Source organism: Danio rerio, chromosome 21 (genome assembly GCF_052040795.2).
Source record: "Danio rerio strain M-AB ecotype USA chromosome 21, GRCz13ab, whole genome shotgun sequence".
In the NCBI taxonomy this organism is placed as follows: domain Eukaryota; kingdom Metazoa; phylum Chordata; class Actinopteri; order Cypriniformes; family Danionidae; genus Danio; species Danio rerio.
In genome coordinates, this window is record NC_141041.1 from 13,477,501 (window position 1) to 13,494,038 (window position 16,538).

The 16,538-nt window shown below is 33.6% G+C and overlaps 1 protein-coding gene across 26 annotated transcripts in view; it reads right to left on the reverse strand.

Annotated features, from left to right (window-relative positions):
* Positions 1-16,538, reverse strand: part of celf4 (CUGBP, Elav-like family member 4) — a 257,699-nt gene that overhangs the window by 205,535 nt on the left and 35,626 nt on the right. For 25 of the 26 annotated variants that reach the window (XM_087299561.1, XM_087299548.1, XM_087299560.1 and 22 more), the window contains one exon: positions 10,799-11,089. The gene's annotated coding sequence lies outside the window, so the exon portion shown is untranslated. Of the gene's footprint in view, positions 1-10,798; positions 11,090-16,538 lie in introns of those variants that run through there. The other variant, XM_087299541.1, reaches the window with a different exon arrangement.

Here is a 16,538-nt window from a genome sequence, read left to right on the forward strand (position 1 = left end):
GTCACTGTATTCATTGTGCAGAATTGCATTTTGCATTGCAATTGTGCAGTTTTGAGTGACTCATTAAAAATACATTTTAAATAATAAAATAAAGGTTATTCAATAATTGTTATTAATTTGTTTTCCTTTGGTTTTGTCCCTTATTTATTAGGGGTCGACATAGTGGAATGAACCGCCAACTATTCAGCATAAATAGACAGCGGATCCCCTTCCAGCTGCAACTCAGTACTGGGAAAATAATATTTATTTAAAATAATAATTTAAAATGTTACAAAGAATATCTTTTTATACTATTTTTTATCGTACATAGATCTTAAATGTGATATTTAGATAAACTAAACTAAACTAAACAGAAAAATGACATAAAATAAAAAGTCAGTAATAAAATAACAAACGACAAAATAAAATCCAATACTTAAAAATGAATAAAATAAAATGTTTAACTGAACAAAATAATGAAAACCAACGCTTAATGTAAATAAAAACAATGAATAAAACATTCTCTAAAGTCTACAAATCACATTGATAAGTTACTGATAGTAGATCTACACTGTAAAAAGTAATTACTTTAAAAAGGGAGTAAATACATTACCTTAAAAGTGACAAGTTGATTTTACTTAAAGAATGTAAAGTATTTCTGTTCCAACTTTAAAAATTAAGTTAAGTGAACTTAATAGTTCTAAATATGGACATACACTGAAAAAATGATGTCTGCAAAATTGTTGCAAGGAATTTATGTGTTAAATTTTTTTTAAAGCAAAGACAACTAATATCTTTTTACTGTGTATATAATTTCACTGTAAGGTTCTTGAATTCAATACTTATTTTAGATGTCAAAAAAGAAAGAAAACCTGATGAATAGAACGTTCTTTGCAGAATATTAACATCTCCTAATGTCATGTTCATGAAAACCTTTTTAGTTTAGTAACTGGAACCTAGAACCTGATGACAAGATAAATGCATTGAATTTCATCACGTTGTTTTTTTTTTTTTAAAGTAAAGCGACTTTAGCTCAGCAGCTCGGGCATCTACACAGAATCTATGATGTGCTCCAAAAGGTCAACTGGACAGATATTAAAACGCTGTATAATGTTGTATGTGTTTGGCCTTAATGACGCCATTTGAAAACTCTGGAAATGGGCCAAAGCGGCATTAAAAAGGAAAGGAAATCCACCCGGTGGTCCTCTCACCTATACCTCTGAAAGGCTGTAATGGGCCGTTAATGTCATTTCGGACTGTCAGTGTAACCCAGGCCAGCTGAGTCAGTCAGCTTTCTTTGGCAGGCGCTTCATTCGCTCCTGAAAGCAGACCCGCGGGGCCCGACTCGCCTTCAGACATATTTTAAATACAAGGACAAATCATTGTAATTATGTTCTGTGAGTAGTAGCGCAGTGGTTATAGAAGTTATTGGTCCCTGTAGTCTTTCTTTTTGCTCACACTCTTTTGTTTTTGAGGAACAAAAACCACTACTATTTTACTGATTTAAATAAATACATAAATAATAATAATAATAATAATAATAATAATAATTATTATTATTATTAAATAATAAATAATGTTATATCCCCAATAAACTGACATGATTACATATTAATTTATGTAGCAATACCATTAACAACAACAACAACAACAATACAAATAGTAAATAAACTAATTTTTTTTATATAAATTATTTTATTGTATTATTATTATTATTATTATTATCATCATCATGATCATCATCACCACCATTGTCACAATCATTATTTAATTAGAAAATAAACAAAGAAAATTAGTAATATTGAGGATTAAAATAGCAATAATTTACATAAATTATTAAGGGATTAATTTGATAAATAATGGCATAAAAATGACTAACAATAACAATAATAATAATAATAATAACAATAATAATAATAATAATAATAATAATGCATGAAAATAGTCGTTGCATTATTAATATTAAACATCCTGAGGTAATATTATAATTTTTATATTATCATTATAATTATTATTATTATTATTATTTAATATGAAAATAATGCTAATAAATTGTAAAGCAATTAAAAAATATTAAATTATTAGTTATTAAATATTATCAACAGCAACAAAATTAATATCATAAATGTATTTATTTATTTTTTTAAATACTAATGAATGGCAGTATTATTGTCATAATTGTCTAATTTAGAAAACAATTAATTATTTAATAATAATAAAATAATAACAGTAATAATAACAATTAATAATAATATTAATAATAATCATGTAATCAGAAAACTAATATTAATAATAATGATGATAATATAATAATAATAATAATAATAATAATAATAATAATAATAATAATAATAATAATAATAATAATGTAATCAGAAAACAAAACAAAAATGCATCATCATCATCTTAATAATAATATTAATACTACTCCTACTTCTACTACTCCTAAAAATAATTATAATACATTATTATACATGGAATTAATTAAACAGTTAATTAATTATTAATATAAAAAAGCCAAAGTTTGCTTTGAGAACAAAATGTGTTAGCAAAAATCATCATAATTATATTATGTTCTAGTAATACAGTGGTTATATAAGTTACTGCCATCATTGTCCTCTTGTCTTTCTCTTTGCTGTTTTCGAGCTGGCCTGAATGAAAAGCGTCTGATGAGCACGTCCATGATCATAATAATCATATGTAATTAACGGGTAATTTACAGGCAATCGGTCTACAGAGGGTGGCCTGTGGGTCTCAGAGCTCAGTTTGATGAACCTGGAGTGGATCTAAAAGCGAAATTTGAGGAGAAGAGAGGTCTCAAGAGGAACAGGGTCACTTCTTCATCCTTAAATTTCTTCTCAGCGGTACATCTCTGAGATTGAGCCCCCCAATCAGATGACAATCATGTTTTTTTTTCCCCGTCAGAAAATAAATAATAAACCAGACTGCTATTTTCATGGACAGCAGGCCCGCTGCTATAAATAAGCACTGGTGTTGTGTGCTTCTGCTGGGCTGTGAGCCGCTGTCCGTGGTGCTGAAATACAAATTCATGGTCTTCATGCAAAGCTTTCATGATAACATTCATGCAAAGCTAGCAGTTTGCAACACCTGATAACAGCTAGTGACTTTGGGAATATAACTGATCATAACAATTGTTTTATTGAATTATTATTATTAAGTTTTTAGCAACAAACTTATGTGCATTGTTTCACAAACATCAGGACGATTTTTATTCTTATTATTATGACTTTTCATATTGTATTATTATTATTATTATTATTATTATTATTATTTGTAGTAGTAGTAATAGAAGTATTAGTAGTAGTAATAAATCTATTGTTATAATTAATTACTTAATACTATTACTACTACTACTACTACTACTACTACTACTACTAATAATAATAATAATAATAAAATTAAACCATGCAAACAGATTAAATACAGGAATAGAGAAGAAAGCTCTGTTTTATTATTAGCTATTAGTCAGCACCCACTTTTATTTGCCTGGTCATTGCGCCTTTGCTGTGTTCAGTGTAAATGCAGACAATCAGATATAAGTCACGTTTAAAAGATAATTTAAGTGGGTCATCAAAAAAAAAAAAAAAAAGAAATCGGATACAGTCACAAAATTAAAGTATAGAGGGGAAGATGAATGCAGCAATGTACAGAGACATCCATAATGAATCCTGCTTCAGTGTGCTCTTGACCTTAGACTGGGGCGACGGTTCCAGCAAGACAATGACCCCGCACACCGCTAAAATATCAATGGAGTGGCTTCCCAACAACTCGGTGAATGTCCTTGAGTGGCCCAGCCAGAGGCCAGACCTATATCCTATTGAACATCTCTGGAAAGATCTGAAAATGGCTGTAAAATGTCGCTTCCCATCTAACCTGATAAGAGCTTGAGAGGTACTGCAAAAAAGAAATGGGCAAAAATTCCTAAAGACAGGACCTGGTGTGCCAAGCTTGTGGCGTCATATTCAAAAAAGCTTGAGGCTGTAATTACTGCCGAAGGGGCGTCAACAAAGTATTGAGCAAAGGCTGTGAATACTTATGTACATGTGATTTTTTTACAATTTTTCACATTGTCATTATGGGGTATTGTGTGTAGAATGTTGAGTAAATAAATTAATTTAATCCATTTTGCAATAAGGCTGTAACATAAACACATGTGGAAACAGTGAAGCGCTATCAACACTTTCCGGATGCACTGTATAGTTGTAGAAAACTACAGTATCTGATAACTTGTTTACATTCCTATTCTTGTTATGTTGTTATAGCAACTATAGAAATACCACAACAGATTAGTATGGTTTAAAACACTAAAGTATGTACTATAAATGACAACAGTATGTTTTCATGCATTTGGTGAGTGTTCATTTCAGGCCCCCATCACTATGAAATCAACAAAAAGCCTTTCCTCGACACCTCTCACTCTTTTGATAATGGAGTGAACTCAAATAACTTTTGCCCTTGGAACATTACCTGGAATCAAATCCTGTTCCAGCGGTGTAATTGTCGAGGAAGGCAAATAAACGGGTGGCAAATGAAATTCTTGCAGGGCAGCTTGCACAAATAGATTGATAATGTGCGTCCGCCACCATAAAGTACGTTGAGTTTTCGATATGACCTGTTCTGCATATTAATGTGTCTCCTCACCTGTCCTTCATCCAGGACAAAGTTCTAAATCTCAGAGAGCCTTGAGCCTCGGAGGCGCTTCATCATCCCGCTGTAATTTAGGAGGATGAGCAGGGAAAGGGCAGAGGAGCACAGAACTCCAAAAAACCCTTGACAGCAGAGCTATGAAGACGATGCTGAGCTAATTGCACAATAATTGTATAATTGTAACTATAAACATGAGGAAATGAGCAACGAGAATTTATGCAGACTTGAAAAAGCTAAGTGTAAGTGTTGGAAACTGCTGTGTAAGCTGTAAGCTTAGAGGTAGCACATTAAATCTATTAGCATTATTTATATTATTCTTAGATATTTACATTAGATGTCGCCTACGCTACTGCTGTCTATTGGAAGGAATGCGTACAAATTGTGAAGCTGAATGACTATATTACCCCTTTCCTAAAAAAATCTTTCAGATGGGGAGCTAGTGGCTGGGATGAACAAGAAAAGAAACCTAAAAGCACCTTGGCGATATCCTTGCATCCTTTTTTATTTACAATTTCCTCACTGCTGCTATACGGCTCTCATTTTAGCATGTGTTGTTTTTCTGAACTGAAGTGACAAGTGCGTGCACGTGGTCTCCTTGACCATTTACATTGGCCTTTGCACTCGCACTCGACCATCAATGGACTACAAACAAACAAACCATTGCTGCAAGTTTATGGAGATAAGCAAAAACATGTAGTGTTTAAATGCGCTGTGATGTCTGAGGTAATTAGGCTGCCGTTATTACTGAAATGTGCATATTCCATACAAAGTGTGAAGCAGATTGGTTCGTTCTACTTACATGAATCGCAGTGCGCTCGCGGCATTTGGAAAAGTGTGCGCTGCTTGCACATGTGCGCTTTGCTCTTATTTGCGCGTCAGTTCTATTGGAAATGACAAACTTACACCCTGGCTCAGCAGCCCCATTTTAATAAAACTATAGCGCTTCATAATGAAACTTAATACTGAATATTTTTTTTAATCAATACTAGTTGGGTATCGAAACCCGGTGCCATTGTTGTACCGGTACCTTTGGAACGGGTATGCACCGGATCAAATCAGCATATGAATTTCGGTGCCTAATTCCGGTGCTGCAACAAGAACGTATTGCAGGTCGCGCAACATAAGTGCCGCTCAGTGACGTACAGCGCCATGAATTCGCAAGTCATCGGCTGTCCCCGGCGTGCACCCACGACTTATGACTGTTTATATTTCTGCCATGCCACAGAGCACCATCTGAATAGTTTCATTTTAAATAACATGCGAATGTGCACATCAGGTGTGTGATCAACTGTCATGTGCGCGCCGTACCGCGGCTCTGAGCGGCGCATCCGCTGACGCCCTTAAGAAGCACAAAAGGTTGCGTTAAAGGCACACGTAAGTAAGCGTTGTGTCACACCATCTCTAAATGTTTAATTCTGAACAGCTTTGAGGGATAGGATGTCAGCAATGTCAGCCGTTTGTTATTGTAGCTTATAAAAGGCAAAGCGCGCACTACAGTGCATACAAATGATCAAAAGAAATAGAATAATGCAATTCAAATATATGAAATATGAATTGATGTTTACTATAAACGTATTATAAATATATATATATATATATATATATATTTATATATATATATATATATATATATATATATATATATATATATATATATATATATTTATATTGTTCAATTATAATGATTAAAAATAAATAAATAAATAAACACACACACACACACACACACACACATATATATGTATATATATATATATGTATATATATATATATGTATATATATATATATATATATATATATATATATATATATATATATATATATATATTAGTGCTGTCAAAATTAACGCATGCGATTAATTTGAAATAATTAACGCGTTAAAAAAAAATTTACGCAATTAACGCATTTTTTTTTTTCCTGTTGTGGCCAGGGGCAGACGCCGGGCAGTTTCCCGCTGCTTCGATGTACTTTTTGAAGTACTGACGCGCATATGAGAGCAAAGCGCACATGTGCAAGCAGCGCACACTTGACGCATGCACATTTTCACATTGATGTCCTTTGTTTAGTCACGAGGCATTAAACGACGACGGAAAACATGAGCAAAAATGTCTCTGTGTGCACGGGCTTTTACATTTAAAAGGAAAACATAAAAGCAATCATAAGCAAAAAAGACTCCTAGTCTATAAGCTGTTAAATGGAATAGCCTATCTTAAACTGACCAGCTATGCGTTTTTCTTTCCCTTATTTATTGATTTTTTTGGCGCATATACTCGTGTGCGATCTGAAAACTAGTGTAATGGCGGCATGCCATCTTTACCAGACTCTGGCAAATTATGCCCCTCCTTTCACTGCCCCAAAGTCCTAGCTCACAGGTGTCAAACTCAGTTCCAAAAGGGCCGCAGCTCTGCACAGTTTAGTTCCAACCCTAATTAAACACACCTGATCAAACTAAGTGAGTCCTTCAGGCTTGTTTGAAACCTACAGGTAAGTGTGTTGGAGCAGGGTTGGAACTAAACTGTGCAGGGCTTCGGCCCTCCAGGAATTGAGTTTGACACCCCTGTCCTAGCTAGCCCTCTTTGGCCCAAGATATTCGGCGGGCTGAAAAGGGCCCCAAGTAAGCCACGCTTTGGCCCGATCAGGCCCCAGAAGTGAGAGTGGAAATGCGACTCGCCCTGGCTGGCCCTGACATGCTCGCTTGAGACACAATAGTGAAAACGCGGCTACTGATTACGAGTCAACAGGACTTTTGATAAATACTGCATCAGATCAAATAAAAATAGCATCAGAATTGAGATCAGCCTTAAGTTCACTAGAAAATTTGGTGGCTGTGGTTGGAAACCTCTGGAAGCTGATTAAAAATGTGATTGTTTAAAAAATGTTACATTTAATCTGGTTGATTAAAAAGTAGATAGCTTAAAAAATCGTCTCAGAAGAGGAGGGCAACATAATTAGATGCCAGTCAAATGCAGATGAATAAAACAACAACTAAGCAAGCGTATAAAAGGTGATAATTATCAGATCCGCTGAGACTACTGTACATGCCTGTCTGAGAAACTTTACCGATAGCCACTCACAAATTTTAGCGGGAGGAAAAGGATCCGATTTCCCCAATAAGAAAAAGCTATTTGGATCAACACCAAGGGACACGTATATGGAAGGAATAAAGGCATGGATTGCTGGAGTTTTTCCCTGTAATTATTATTTACTCTAGAGGAGCTGCTTATCGTGTGAGCGGTGAGGGGATTTTTTTTCATCAGAGGGGAGCCGTTGGTTGTTAGTGTAGTATTGAAAACAGATTAGCGCTTCACCAGTTGACACAGTTGGGCTTTTCTTTCAAACTTAAATCCCGAATCCCAACTCTCAGTTGACTTGACTTCTCTACCCCACTGAAGGAGAAAACACAGCGCTGAAACAACAACATCATCTACATTAAGAAGACAATCAATAAACATTTCTCTTCAGTAGTGTTGGGCACATTCCTTTAAAAGGGTCATTGGTTACTAGTTACTTCTCACAAATAGTAACTGTTACATTATGAAAGTAACTAAATACCAGGGAAAGTAACTATTGCAGATTTAAAGTGGAATGCAATTATTTAATCAAACGTGAGACTTTTATTAATGTTACAACATTGTTTTATGCATTCATTCATTCATTCATTCATTCATTTTTCTTCAGCTGAGTCCCTATATTCATCAGGAGTTGCCACAGTGATATAAACCGCCAACGTATCCAGCATATGTTTTACACAGCGAACACCCTTCTAGCTGCAATCCTGTACTGGGAAACACCCATACACTCTCACATTCACACACACACTACGGCCAATTTAGTTTATTCAATTCATCTATAGTGCATGTCTTTGGACTTGTGGGGGAAACCAGAGCACCCGGACAAAACCCACACCAATAAGGGAAGACAGAAATGCCAACTGAGCCAGCCGGGATTGGAACCAGCGACCTTTTTGCTGTGATGCGACAGTATTAACCACCTTACCATATAATCGTTTTACACAAAAACATCAAACTACACAAAAAGTCCATTTTAAAAACTAGATAACAACAAACTTAATTAAATATTACAATAATTTATCATTGTAAAATACATTTGGGCATCCTTTATCTTCCTAAAATCAAACATGTATACTGTATATAAACCATTTAAATGACTGTTTTGCTATACATGTTCACTACTTCTGTATTAAATAAACACCATAATCTATGCTAAAAATAAATAACACAATTTTCATTTTTAGCGTGCTATAAGTTTCTGCAGAATCATAATAAGGATTTCATTAAGCACAAATAAAGGCCTTATATGAAATATAAAACAATACACTTAATATTTTGTACATTTTTATAATACCATCTCTTATATGCATTTAAATACCAAGTATAATATAATAATAAAAGATTAAAATGTTTTATCTTTCTTTATTTTGTTCTCTCTTTCCTTTTCATTCATTCATTCTTCCTTGCATCATTCTTTTTTCTTCTTTCTTCCTTCTTTCCTCCCTGCTTGCTTGCTTTTTTTTCTTCATTCATCCATTTCTTCCATCCTTCCTTCCTTACTTACCTCCTTCCTTTTTTCTTTCTTTATTCATTTATTAATAGCCTCATTTATTCATTCATTCATTCTTTCTTCATTATTTCTCCCTTTCTTGCTTGTTTCATTATTTTTTCCCTCCTTCCTTCCTTCATTCTTTCTTTCTTGCTTAATTTTTTTCTTTTTTCATTCATACCTTCCTTTTTCATTGATTCATTTAGATACATTATTTCTTTCTTCATTTCTTGCTTCATTCTTTTTTCTTTCTTCTTTTTCATTTATTCATTCATTTATACCCTTTTGCTTTCTTCATTCTTTTTCATTCATTCGTTCATTCGTTCATTCATTCATTCATTCATTCATTTCTTTTTTTTCATTTATTAATTCCTTTTCTTTCTTTATTCTTTTTTTTCATTCATTCCTTCATTCTTCATTCGTTCATTCATTCATTTAATATTTTTTCTTTCTTTTTTCATTCATTCATACCTTCTTTTTTCATAGATCCATTAATTGATACATTATTTCTTCCTTTACTGTTTGCTTCATTATTTTTTCTTCTTTTTCATTCGTTCATTTATTTATACCTTTTACTTTCTTTATTCTTTTTTCTTCATTCATTCATTCATTCATTCTTTCATCTTTTTCATTTACTCATTCCTTCTTTCTTTATTCTTTTTTCATTCATTCATTCATTCATTCTTTTTCATATTTTTTCTTTCTCTTTTTTCATTCATTCATGCCTTCTTTTTCCATAGATCCATTAATTGATATATTATTTCTTACTTTATAGCTTGCTTCATTAATTTTTCTTCTTTTTCATTTATCCATTTATTTATACCTTTTTCTTTCTTCATTCTTTTTTCTTCTTCATTCAATCTCTTTTTTCATTAATTTATTAATTTACTCTTTTTTTCTTTGTTTTTTCCATTCATTCATACATTCTTTCTCATTGATTAATTTATTGATACATTAGTTCTTTCTTTCTTGCTTCATTTTTTCCTTTTTATTCATTAATTCATTCTTCTTTTTTCATTAATTTATTCTTTTTTCTTTCTTTTTTCCATTCATTAATTCATTCATACCTTTTTTATTGATTCATTTATTAATACATTATTTCTTTGTTTCTTCCTTCCTTTCTTGCTTAATTTTTTTCTTTTTCATTAATTCATTCATTCATTTATTCTTTCTTTCTTTCATTTTTCTTTCATTCTATTTCTTTCTTTCTTTCTTTCTTTCTTTTTTGCACACATTTACATATTGTTCTATAATAGACCATTTAAAAGCTTTATATAAAACAAACTGTAAAAAGTGATCATAATAAAATAAACATTCCAAAAATATATTATTTACCCTCTATATACAAATGCATATTGTTTACACAAATCAATGGAACACAATGGTAAGGAATGGTACAATATCCATTTTCTGGGTGTACTGTTCCTTTAAGAAACATAATGAGGATTAGACTGTTTTCTTTCTTTCTTAACAGCATACACAAACACTCCCCATAATGCATACTGATGAAGTCCACCAAACACGTGAACTCCGTGTTACTTTATCCCCAGCAGAATTAGGCCTGAGTGAACAAGAGGAAGAGCTTCTCACCTGCATGTGTCTCCTGGTGTCAGTCCTGTCTCTTTAATCAGTGGTTTGGGATCCGGTGACCTGCGACCCCTTGGCTGTCTCGCAGCACCTGTGCCACAGGCAGACGTGTCCCCTCGCTGTCATGTCAGCTCCACCATGCTCTTTTACACTGACGTAGGCGTCTGGGTGTCTGGACCCACAGAGCCCCTGATTGCTCCCCCGGGATGGTGTTAGAGAGGTGGGCGACACCACCTGCCACTGCCCTGCAGCGATGGAGGAGCATAGATGGAGGCCTGGGGCTCGGGACCACTGCTGGAAATACAATTTTGTATTAAATGAATTTGGATGAATTTGGCTGTTTTGATTTTAATCGAATTTGTGTTTTGTAAATATAATATACATGTATTATTTCAAAAACAAAACCATAAAAATATATAAAGTATATTAAATTGAAGGCAAATTTATTAGCCCTGCTATTATTTTTTTTAACATATAGTTATAGTTTTATTAACTAATGTCTAATAACTATTTTTTATGACAGTAATATTATGACAGAAATATTTTTTTCTAGGTATTTAGCAAGATGTTAGAAAGATATGTGCAATTTAGAGGCTTAGCTTCACTCACCGGCCACTTTATTAGGTACACCTTACTAGTACTGGCTTGGACCCCCTTTTACTTTCAGATCTGCCTTTATCTTTCGTTGCATAGATTCAACAAGCTACTGGAAATATTCCTCAGAGACGTTGGTCCATGTTGACATGATAGCATCACGCAGTTGCTGCAGATTTGTCAGCTGCACATGCATGATGTAAATATCCTATTCCACAACATCTCAAGGGTGCTCTATTGGACTGAAATCTGGGAACTGTGGAGGCCATTCGAGTGCAATGAACTCATTGTCATGTTCAAGAAACAAGTCTCATTTGCGCTTTATGACATGGTGTGTTATCTTGCTGGAAGTAGCCATCAGAAGATGGGTATACTGTGGCCATAAAGGGATGGACATGGTCAGCAACAATACTCAGTAAGACTGTGGCGTTAACACAATGTTCGGTTGGTACTAATGGGTCCAAAGTGAGCCAAGAAAATATCCCGCACACCATTACACCACAGCTGCCTGAACCGTTGATACAAGAAAAGATGGATCACCTTTTTTCCCCATTCTGATGCTTGATTTAAACTGCAGCAGATCACCTTGACCATGTCTACATGCCTAAATGCATTGAGTTGCTGCCATGGGATTGGCTGATTAGAAATTTGCGTTAACGAGCAGTTGGACAGGTGTATCTAATAAAGTGGCCAGTGAGTGTATGTTTGTTATTAGATTAACTAGGCAAGTTAAGGTAATTAGGCAAGTCATTGGACAACAGTGGCTGTTTCTCCTTGTAGCCAATCAATAAAACCAAATAAGGGGTGAATAATAATGACCTTAAACATTATACATTAAAAAAAGCATTAAAACTGCATTCATTCTAGCCAAACTAAAATGTCTGTGTGAAAAGGAAGATGCTGAGACTTTTATTTCAATATGTCGATTAAGGCTGGGCAATATTTCAAAAGAAAAAAAAAAAAAAAAGATCATGATATCATGTTTCATATCATTTTATATAGATAATTATTGAATATTTTTTTAACAATCAATTTAGGAATTTTAGGATTTTTTTTGTTAAAATCAAAAATATTAAAACAAAATATCTGATCTCTTTATAATAAAATAAACACAAGTGTTACTTTAACTTGAACATCTTAATAGTGTATGCATTGGTAAAGATAGATCAACATATGTAAGGTGTGAATACTAATGATACAGTAAACCTCAAACTCTATGAACAAACCAACTTATGATAATAAATCTGAGCTTTCAAGTAAAGAACCAACATAATTTTTCTAATACGTACTGCAACAAACATAAAATTCCCCAAAACTGTTTGCCAAGCTACATTACATATTTGAAATCACCAATAAAATTAAACATCAACCGTCTCATAAGTTTGATTTCTAGATGTCCAAATCAAATAAAATCGATAAGTTTTCAGGTTGCCCAAGCTAATGCGCACTCAAAAATAACGAGATCACGACACCAACCTTATTTATGGCTATATTACACATTATCATCCTCTGAATAATAATCATCTGATTGTGCTGGTTTTCTAAAGTAATCCGCAACTTGGTCTTATTGGTGAATCTCCAGAAATGACAGCGACTCTTTGTTTACAAGTTTGTTGGCATTTGAGTAGTTGCTGCAGTCATGTGATATGCATTTGACAGGACAGACTGCACCTTGTTTAGTAGTGAAAGTGTAGTGTATTTTCAAGCTTTACGCAGATATATTGCAGATATATTTCTTATGTCTGTGAAGCCAGTATTCGCTGAGATTTCAGTGTGTTTGTTGACCACATAAAGTGTCGTAAAAGCACACGTCTGATCGGAGCTTCTCCCCCGGAGAATCGTCAGTCTATATTGATCGATGATTAGCTACTGTACTAGTAGGCAAGGCTTCATCCACCATATTGACCGTTACACTTTTCCCCATTCAAAACAATACGAGTGACATATCTTGTGTATTCTGGGGGCTGCGTCTGAAACTGCATACTTCCATACTATATAGTAAGCTAAAATCGGTATGCGAGCAGAATAGTAGAATTTGAATATCAGTACACGAGAAGTATCCGGATGACTTATAGTTCCGGCGATATTCTAAAGTGCACATCCCATCCATGCTACACTATCCTATGATGCCCCGCGAGAGTATTCATAAATGGGAGTAAAGTGACGCAACTGATGCAGGTAGGTCACATGACCATGACAAAATGGCAGATGTAGTACGTCCGGATTCCATTCATACTTTTCACATTTATACTGTATAGAACGTACTTTTCTAACGCTTGAGTAGTGTTTTTAAATTCAAATGCGGTACATACTGAGAAGTAAGCAGTTTCGGACGCAGCCATAGGCTGTTTCTCAATATGCATTCTTGTCTGTACTTGCGTTCTTGTGTCCTCGTGAAACGTCATCAACCTTTACCGAAGTACTGTTCTAATTTAAAGATCACATCTTGCCAAGTACAGATAAAATTCCCGGATGTATACTTGCTCAGCTCCTTTTGCCAAGGATGCTTCGAGAGGTGACTTGTGCGAACTTACAAAGCACAGGTATCCCAGAATGCATTGCAGCGTAACCAGCGAAAGCTAATGGCGGAGGAGAAAACCTGCACAACTTTAAATATACTCCTCTGTTGTGTTACAAATTAAAGTTTTAAGAGTTTTTCAGGCGAGAATGTAGTTGTTTTAAACTCGAATCGTCAGTTTATTTATAAAGATAGCGTGTCTTTGGTGATGTGCATCAGCTTACAGACTCTGACCCACAGCCTCTGAGCGGGAGGTTTGTCATTATCTCCCCCTTTGAGAGCAGCTTTACATAGGCCAGTCCATAATGGATGTACTGCTGGATTGCATCTGTCCATTATAATTAAAACATGACATTTATAACATTTTGTGCATATCTAACGGACAGTTTTTGGTCTTATAAATTTATTATTTGTTATCAGGTGTATTATTGTGGCAGTGTTAGTTTGTTAACTTTTATAATTGTCTGTAATTATGTTACCGTACTGTACGAGGTTTGTTTTTGTTTACCAAATTGCTTAACGTTATCTTTATTTCTTATTGTGTATGTCTTGTACTCTATACTTGTATAATGTCCATTGTAGTTTATTAAATTTGATAATCAAAGACACTTTCTGTGTATAATAATCCATTTCTCTTCACATTTAAGGTGATTTATGTTTACATTTTCTTAAATCAAACATATTGATTTATAATATCAATAAAATATTAATTATAAGGCCATGCTTTATACAATTAAATCATTTTATCTTTAATGTACAGTGAAACCAATGAATCCGTGGTAAGGTGGGTGAAGTTATAAAGTACACTGCCATTCCATTTGAAGAAGTACCCGACTTGTGTCCTCACGTCCTTGGTAGTTCGTTCTTCTAAGTCTGAACTTGGCAAGTCTGAACTTCCAAGGATGCAAGTCCGAACTTCGTGCACTTGGTATTGAGAAACAGCCATAGTCTTTGATTTCCATAAACTTGTTAGAGACTTTAGTATTGGTAAAATAGCAACCAACAGTAAACAAGGCAAGCGTAATGAAGACAGCTGATTAGTTACATGGTCGAAACGATTATTTAGCAAATGTGTTTCCACTATTTACATTAACCCTTTAACATTTGATCCAAAACCAACCTCAAGTGAGCCTACAACGTATTTTTTTACAAATTAAATGATTTTTATTTGAAATTTGACATTTACATGTCTCTAAAATGAACACATTGATGATGCAAGCTATCTAAATTATCTAGATTTTATTATATTTTACAAAGCGATCCAGTTTTTTTCCGAATCGGGATTGTGCAACACATGGTGGAAGTGAATAAGAGAAAGCGAGATGAAATGACTGAAGCGAGTGACAACGTTGGCTCCTACCAAGTGAAAAACTGTGCCTATGGAGACAGCAAAGTCACTCAGGACCAATTTTCCTTCTGCTAAACCAGGTGCGAGCAATTACATGAAATGATTGGACAATCAGTCAGCCTCAAATACTCCGAAGACGCCATAAACTTCCTATCATGTGTTTATGTTTCAGGTGCTGTTTCTGGGCAGCAACCACTCCAAAGGGAGAGAAAGGTGACAATGGAAAAAGCTCCGACATGCTTTATGAGGTATTTCTGTGAAAATAGCCAGGCTGTCAGCCGCTACAAGAAGGCATAAACAACCTGTTGTACCTTTTAACTGTTGTATCCTTTAAAAAGACCCAGGGGGGATTTTAAAATACCGCTGCTGAGCTAAATTACTCTGAGCCCTTTGGGGACTCTTTGCGAGAACCGTATGCATTCGTTTTTGTGTAAAGTATGCAACAGAATATGCGGTTAAAAAGGGATTTTAGGATAAAGATGGGAAGATATAATCCGTCCATTAAGTGCAGATGAGAGTCAGCCATGTTACAGGAAAGCAAGCAAATCACAGGTTCTCTGCAGTCTAAAGCCTGCTTTACAAGGCATCCAATAGCTACAAAATATTAAAATAAAATAAATGACATCTACAGATATCAGTAGTTTTATTTTACAGCATCAGCCACAAAATCTCTTGGTTATCCAATATTTAGAGCCTAAGAAATAATATAATATAGTATAATATAATATAATATAATATAATATAATATATAATATTGTGTTATTTATATAATTTACATATATTTACAGAATAACAGCAGCAATTTTGTAGTGTAAATAAAAATAAAAATAAACACTTTTTAAGGCTTTGGAGTTTTTAAGATTTGTTGAATATTTTTAATGAAAGTCTCTTATGCACAAAATTAATATCCCTAAAATTTAAAAATGTTTGAAAACATTTAAATACATATAAATTACTGTTATTATTAATAAAAAAGTAAATATATGTTTGTTTTGAAGCCAGTGCAATGATGTTTAAATTTTACATATCTATGACATATATATATATATATATATATATATATATATATATATATATATATATATATATATATATATATATATGATATCTACTTTATATAAGTAGTAAATCATTTTTCAACTGTGATTGGAATTTTTATTTTATTTTATTAAAATTGAAAACTGTCATTAAAATATGTAATACTTATTATTCTATTATTCTATATGCAAAAATAATTATTCTCATATGTACTGCTTAAAGTTATTAACTATATTATCCAATTT